Genomic DNA, 6,952 nt, shown 5'->3' with positions numbered 1-6,952 from the left:
GTCTCAGTAGCCACCACTCCCATCCAGTGCTTTCAAACTTGCAATTTTAGAAGCTGTTTTAAATGTATCCAGTGACTTTCTACTTTAATTTGAGAAACACTGGGTAAAGGAAGTAACTGTACAGTGTTTGAGAATGGTCATTGCAAAACAAGGTTCTGTCATTAGAAGTGAGCAATATTAAACACATCAATATGACAGTTACCATGTTGAAGTTCTAGGAGCAGCCAGGAGTAGACCAATGCTCTCATTTAGCAGAAAAGACTAGCCACAGATTGAGGCTAAATTCGAGGAGAGTGCTTGATCTTGCATTGTGCTATACAGATGCTCATAGTGGAGATAGAAGTAGCTATATTAATTAAACTGATGAGGATCAGACATGAAAGATATAAACTTCATAAAATTTTTTTCAAGTGACTGAATATAGGTTTCTGTTTTATAATTTACAATTTAATGATTTCATATCATTTTCCTATAAATCTATTTTATGCTTTTTTTTGTCTTAAAGGTAATGGGAAGGCTGACTTCCGTGTATTGATGAACGAAATTAAAAAGATTACAGGTGAGTGAGCTGTTAAAATGAGTATTATATTGTGTGGTCTTTACATTTTATATTCAAATATGTTTTAACATAACATAAAAATCAAAGAAATTTCCAGCCTAAACTATACCATAAATTAAACAGATTTAACAGCTATCTCCAGGGGATTCCATACAACAGGTGCAGAAAACTCATTCCCTTCTCAGCACCCCATACTGTCCTCTCCAAAATAGAGAACTTCACAGAGCAAATCTTAACAAATACAGAAGAACTGAAAATGTCTTATGACTCATTAGATCACAGTGGAATAAAACTAGAAACTAATAGCAAGACAAAAAACACATAAATACTTGCAACTGACAGTATATTTCTGAATGACCAGTGGGTCACTGAAGAAACCAAGAAAGAAAATTTTAAATTCCTAGAATCAGATAAAAATGAAAGCATAGCTTACCAGAACCTTCGGAATACAGCCAAGGCAGTTCTCAGAAGAACATTTATAGCCACAAGTGTTTGTATTGAAAAAAATCAGAGATCTCAATTTAACAACCCAGTTATATAACTCAGGATCCTAGAAAAGCTAGAACAAATATAAACCAAGAGAAGTGGGTATCAATAAAGGTTAGGGTAGAAATTAATGAAGTGAAGACTGAAAGTGTAACACAGAATTGTAGCATGAATCCTAATTGATCTTAATAATAGAAACCCAGAGCCAGGTATCAGGGTAAATGCTGAAAGATCAGAGAAGTAGAGCAGCCAGCCACTAGAGAGATTTCTTATCTCTACTGAATCCTCAGCCTAAAAGGACTGAGCTCCTGTCTCCTCCGCCTTATATTCCTTTCTCCGCCCAGCCATATCACTTCCTGTCTCAACCTCCCTAGTGCTGGGATTAAAGGTGTGTGACTCCCAAGTACTGGGAGCAAAGATATGAGATCCCAAGTGCTGGGATTAAAGGTGTGTGCCACCACTGTCTGGCCTCTATGGCTAACTAGTGGCTAGCTTTGCCTTCTGATCACCACACAGAATCTATTGAACAAAAAGTTAGTTCTTTGAAAAGGCAAACTCTTTGCCAAACTGACCAAAAGAAAGGAAAGACCCAAACTAGTAAAATTAGAGGGAAAATGTGTGTTACAACAGTGCCAGTAAAACCCAGAGCATCATTAGGGAATGCTTTGAAAACTTACATTCCAAAATAAATTAGAAAACCTGTTTTTTTTAATGATACATACTTAGAGATGACCTACCAAAATCAAATCAAAAGAATAAAAACCATTTAAACAGATGCCTAACAAAAAATAAGATTGAGAGGGTTGGAGGAGTGCCTCAGTCAATAGAGTACCTGTGGCATGCTCATGAGTGCCTGAGTTCAGAGCCCCAGCACCCATTTTAAAAAACAAAACACACAAACAGATGTGTCAGTGTATGCCTGTGACCCAGGAGTGAGAACAGGCAAATCCCTGAGCTCATTGGCCAGTCAGTCTAGCCAATCAGTGCATCCCAGGTTCAATAAGATAACTGCCTCAAAAATAAAGGTCAAAAACAATAGAGGAAGTCAAAAACAATACCTGAAGTCAACCTCTGGCCTACACACACACACACACACACACACACACACACACAACTAAACAATCATGTACATACACCACACACATGTACTCAAAAAAAATCAAAAATAAAAATAAGATTGAAGAAGCAATAAAAATTCTCCTCACAGACAGGCAGTGGTGGCACACGCCTTTAATCCCAGTGCTCGGGAGGCAGAGGCAGGCAGATCTCTGTGAGTTATAGGCCAGCCTGGTCTACAAATCAAGTTCCAGGACAACCAGGGCTGTTACTCAGAGAAACCCTGCCTCAGGGAAAAAGAAAAAAAAACAAAAAACAAAAAACCTCCCCACAAAGTAAAGTTCTAAACCAGATGGCTTCTCTGCTGAGTTTTAGCTACCACTTAAGGAAGAGCTAACACCAATACTCCTCAAACTGTTCTACAAAGGATGCAGGGAAGACGCTCACCATACAGACTCACTCTACAAAGCCAGTAGATTCCAAAGCAGGGTAAGGACACAGCAAGAAAACTATAGGCCAGTTTCCCTATTGAGCATAAATGCAAAAATCTCAATAAAATACCTCCAAATCAAATTAAAGAACACATTAAGATCATAGATCGTAAGCAAACTGGTCTAAGCTCAGGGATACAAGACTTGTTCTGCATATTCAAATCAGTAGGTGTGATACACCACAGATACTGAAGAACAGAAATCACATGATCAACCCAATAACTACAGATAAAAAAACCTTTGACAAAAAGCTTTTTATCCTTCAGGATAAAGCCCTGAATAAAGTAGAAATAGAAGGAATATGCTTCAGAAAATGAAGACCACATATAACAAACTTGGACTCAGCATTATACCAAACAGAAAAAAATGAAAGCATTTCCTCTAAAATCAGAAGCAACACAAGGTGTCCCCTCTCACATTTCTTAATCAATATAGTGATTGAAGTTTGATAATTAAGATAAGAGAAAATGGATATAAATAAGAAAGCAAGAATTCAAAGTATCCTTGCTTCCAGATAGCGTGATCCTATACTTAAAGGACATTAAAGTCTCTTCCAGAACCCCTTAGAGCTGATCAGACATTTTCCATGAGGTAGTAGAATACAAAATCAGCATTCAAAGTAAGTAGCCTTTCCATATACCCATAACAAACTTGCCAAGAAAGGAATCAGGATGAGGGAGGGGCACTCACTCATGACACCTTTTAAACATAGATTAATGCTAAGGGATAAACCTAAACACAGAGGTGAAAACCTCCACAATGAGGCTGTAGAGGAACTAAAGAAGACATAGGTCTATAATCCCATACTTGGCTCTAGGGACAGGAAGATCCAGAGTTCAAGGTCATCCTCTGCTACATAGCAAATTTAAGGTCAGTTTGGGCTGCATAGGACCCTGTCAAAAGAAAGAAAGAGCCGGGCGGTGGTGGCGCACGCCTTTAATCCCAGCACTCGGGAGGCAGAGCCAGGCGGATCTCTGGGAGTTCGAGGCCAGCCTGGGCTACCAAGTGAGTTCCAGGACAGGCGCAAAGCTACACAGAGAAACCCTGTCTCGAAAAACCAAAAAAAAAAAAAAAAAAAAAAAAAAGAAAGAAAGAAAGATCAGGGGAGGGGGGAAAGGAGGAGGAGAAAGGGAAGGAAGGAGGGGAATGCCATAATGATGCCCACTACTCTTACGCTAACATGAAAATTGTAAATTTGTGTTGGGGAGGGCTATGACTCTTACCCTCTCAAACTTAAAATAGCTGTATACTATAAATTCTGCTAGGTTGTCATTTTACAAACATGAAATAACAGAGACAAAAAGAGGAAGAGGGAAGCGGTAGAAGTGCTAGAGGAAAAGAGTATGAAACCAACAAAAAGAATAGGATTGTCACAGCTGAGAGCTGGCGCAGCAGCTAACCCTGCCTGTGCCCTTGCAGAGGACCCAAGCTTGGTTCCCAACCCCCGGTCAGGCTGCTCTCAAACACCAGTAACTCCAGCTCTAGGGGATCAGGTGGCCTCTGCAGGCCTCCTCAGTCTTTGGACTCACAAGGTGCACAAACCACACACATAATTAAAAAATAAATCTTTTTTAAAAGAAAGCATAGACTTGTTATTTTAATGGCTGAATCCTATATTAGCTATCAGAAACATCTAAATTACTGAGAAGTTCTATGATCCCTGTTGTACTGTTATATGACAGACAGTGTAGACTTCAAGAGATTCCCTTTTACTTGTTAAAATTTCTTGTTTTTTTTTAATGATTGTTTGTTTGTTTGTCTTTGTTTTAAGACGAGATCTTTATATATATATAGCCCAAACTGACCAAACTTCCAATCCTCCTGCCTCAGACTCCCAAGTGCTGGGATTTCTGATAGGAAAAAAAAAAAACCCTTCCTCTTCATCTTTTTTCTTTTGTTTTAGTTTTTGAGACAGGGTTTCTCTGTGTAGCTTTGGAGCCTGTCCTGGAACTCACTCTGTAGACCAGGCTGGCCTCGAACTCACCGAGCTCCAAATGTGCCACCATCACCCAGCTCTTCCTCCCCTTCTTGACACTGAAGAGCCAGCACGTCCTCCCCGGGTCCCTTGACTCACATGTGTGTTACATGTGCACATTTTATTTATATAATGTTAGAAAATATGTAATTCTATTGTCTCACCTAAGGTGGTTTTCTCTTTTAAAGGAGAAAAGATTCATGCAGAGGACATAAAAGAAACTGTGGAAAACATGGGGATAGAAATGACCGATAAGGAAAACAAAAAACTGCTCAAAACTCTACCTGTCTGTGGTAAGCTTTGTGTGTTGTTTTCCCTGATCCCTAAAAAATGTATTCATTCGACAAGCATTGACTAATATCTGCACAGATATGACTCTGTCTGAACCACAGAAGAAATGGAAACTGTTTCCATTGCCCCAGGTTCCTGCTGTCAAAAAGAAAAAGTCAGGTTGTTTTTAAAGTTGGAATACTTTAAAATATTTTGAAGATTTTGTATTAATTCTAATATTTGAAATATTCTATGTTAGTTTAAAAGTTTTTTTTTTTTTTTGTAAAAAGAGCCAATTCTATACTAGGCATGATAACACATGCCTGCCATTCCTGAACTTCTCTGTTTGTTTTACACTTATTTGTATGTGTGTACACATGTGCACAAGCACATACCATGCACATGTGTACATGTGAAAGTCGGAGGACAGCAAGTGGAATGGGTTTTCTCTTCCATGGTGTTTGTCTTTGGGACTGAACTCAGGTCTTCAGTTTTGGTAGCAAGTTCATTTACCTGCTAAGCCAACTCTCTAGCCCAAGCCCAGCCCCTCAGAGGTCCAGGTAGGATAATCACTGCAAGTTCAAAGCCATTCTGCTCTACATGTGAGTTCCTGGCAAAAAAGACCCAACCCTACCTAGCATTTCTCTTACTTTTTTTCAGTAACTTTTTATTTATTTTCATTTGGTATATAATATGATGCATTTCATTATGGCATTTTCATACAGATATATCATTCTACCTCGCTCATATTTACCTTCTCACTACCCTTCCCTCATCCCCCTTCCCCCCTTTTCACTGACCCCCTTCTTTTTTTTCTTTACTAAGAAATTTTTTATTCATTTTACATACCAACCACAGATCCCCCTCACATGCCTCCTCCCACTCCACCCCCACCCAGCCTTCCCCCTCAACCCATCCCCCATCCCCTCCTCAGAAAAGGTAAGGCCTCCAATGGGGAGTCAGGAGAGCCTGGTACATTCAGCTGAGGCAGGTCCAAGCCCCTCCCCCTGCATCAAGGCTGTGCAAGGTGTCTCACCATAGGTAGTGGGCTCCAAAAAGCCCCCTCATGCACCAGGGATGGATCCTGATCCTACTGCCAGGGGGCCCCCCAAACAGACCAAGCTATACAACTGTCTCCTATAGGCAGAGGGCCTAGGTCAGTCCCATGCAGGATCCACAGCTGTTGGTCTAGAGTTCATGAGTTCCCACTAGCTTGGTTCAGTTGTCTCTGTAGGTTTCCCCATCATGATCTTGATGCCTCTTGCTCATAGAATCCCTCTTCCCTCTCTTCGACTGTACTTCACTGACCCCCTTCTTTCTCCCAAGTAATTCCCCTTCTGCTTTCATGTCATATGTATGTATGATATGTAAATATATGTGTGTGTGCTTATATTTTAAAATAGAGTCTACATAGGAAAGAAAACACAGCCTTTTTTTTAACAGTCTCTCACTATGTCGCCGGAATTGGCCTGGAACCCTGAACTCTGGCCTTGCCTCCCAGGTGTTGAGATTTCAGGCAGGTCCCTATGCCAGGCTTCCTGCTGGCACTTCTAAAGCTGTACTCATTTTACCTTAGGATCAGGAAAAGGTCCCTTCAGGCAGAAACCCTGTCTTAAGACATGTTGTTGTTCCTTTAGGAGAAATGAAAGTCTTATGAACCTAGAGGAAATGGAAGGACAGAATGGTATAAAAACTCAAGAAAAAGGATGAAGCCAATATATAAGCAGAAAAATACACAAGTTTTGTCCTTCAGTGCATTTGGGTACCGCTAATTGCTTTTGTACTCAAACCACCACCCCCCAATCAGGTCCCCTGGGCCGAGGTTTCTCACAGAGCTGGGGTCTAACCAGGACCTTAGCATCCTAAACAAGCACACTACCTCTGACTGTGTTCTTGATGGGCTTTTCCTGAGTACCTCTCATCTCAATGAGAATGAATTGTGATGCTTCTAAGTTTTTCCTTTCTGTATGTATAAACGTAGACCTTTATCATCATCCTTCAAAAATATAATTGTGTTTTATCCTACAGCTGACAAAACAGTGTTTAAGAAAGAATTACTATCTGGTGTGAAGTGCTTCAAAGGTGAGTGAACAAAAGAATAAGAACAATAAAATT

At 40.1% G+C, this 6,952-nt stretch overlaps 1 long non-coding RNA gene across 1 annotated transcript; it reads left to right on the top strand.

Annotated features, from left to right (window-relative positions):
- The first annotated feature begins 517 nt into the window (after window positions 1-517).
- LOC128121406 (uncharacterized) lies at window positions 518-6,920 on the top strand. Its single transcript, XR_008222178.1, has 3 exons — window positions 518-559; window positions 4,756-4,860; window positions 6,866-6,920. It is a non-coding gene; the product is annotated as an uncharacterized LOC128121406 (long non-coding RNA).
- The last annotated feature ends 32 nt before the right edge of the window (window positions 6,921-6,952 follow it).

The sequence above is a fragment of the Peromyscus californicus genome, unplaced genomic scaffold, assembly GCF_007827085.1.
Source record: "Peromyscus californicus insignis strain IS unplaced genomic scaffold, ASM782708v3 Scaffold_3__1_contigs__length_106647218, whole genome shotgun sequence".
In the NCBI taxonomy this organism is placed as follows: Eukaryota; Metazoa; Chordata; class Mammalia; order Rodentia; family Cricetidae; genus Peromyscus; species Peromyscus californicus.
This window is presented reverse-complemented; position numbering and strand designations above follow the sequence as displayed.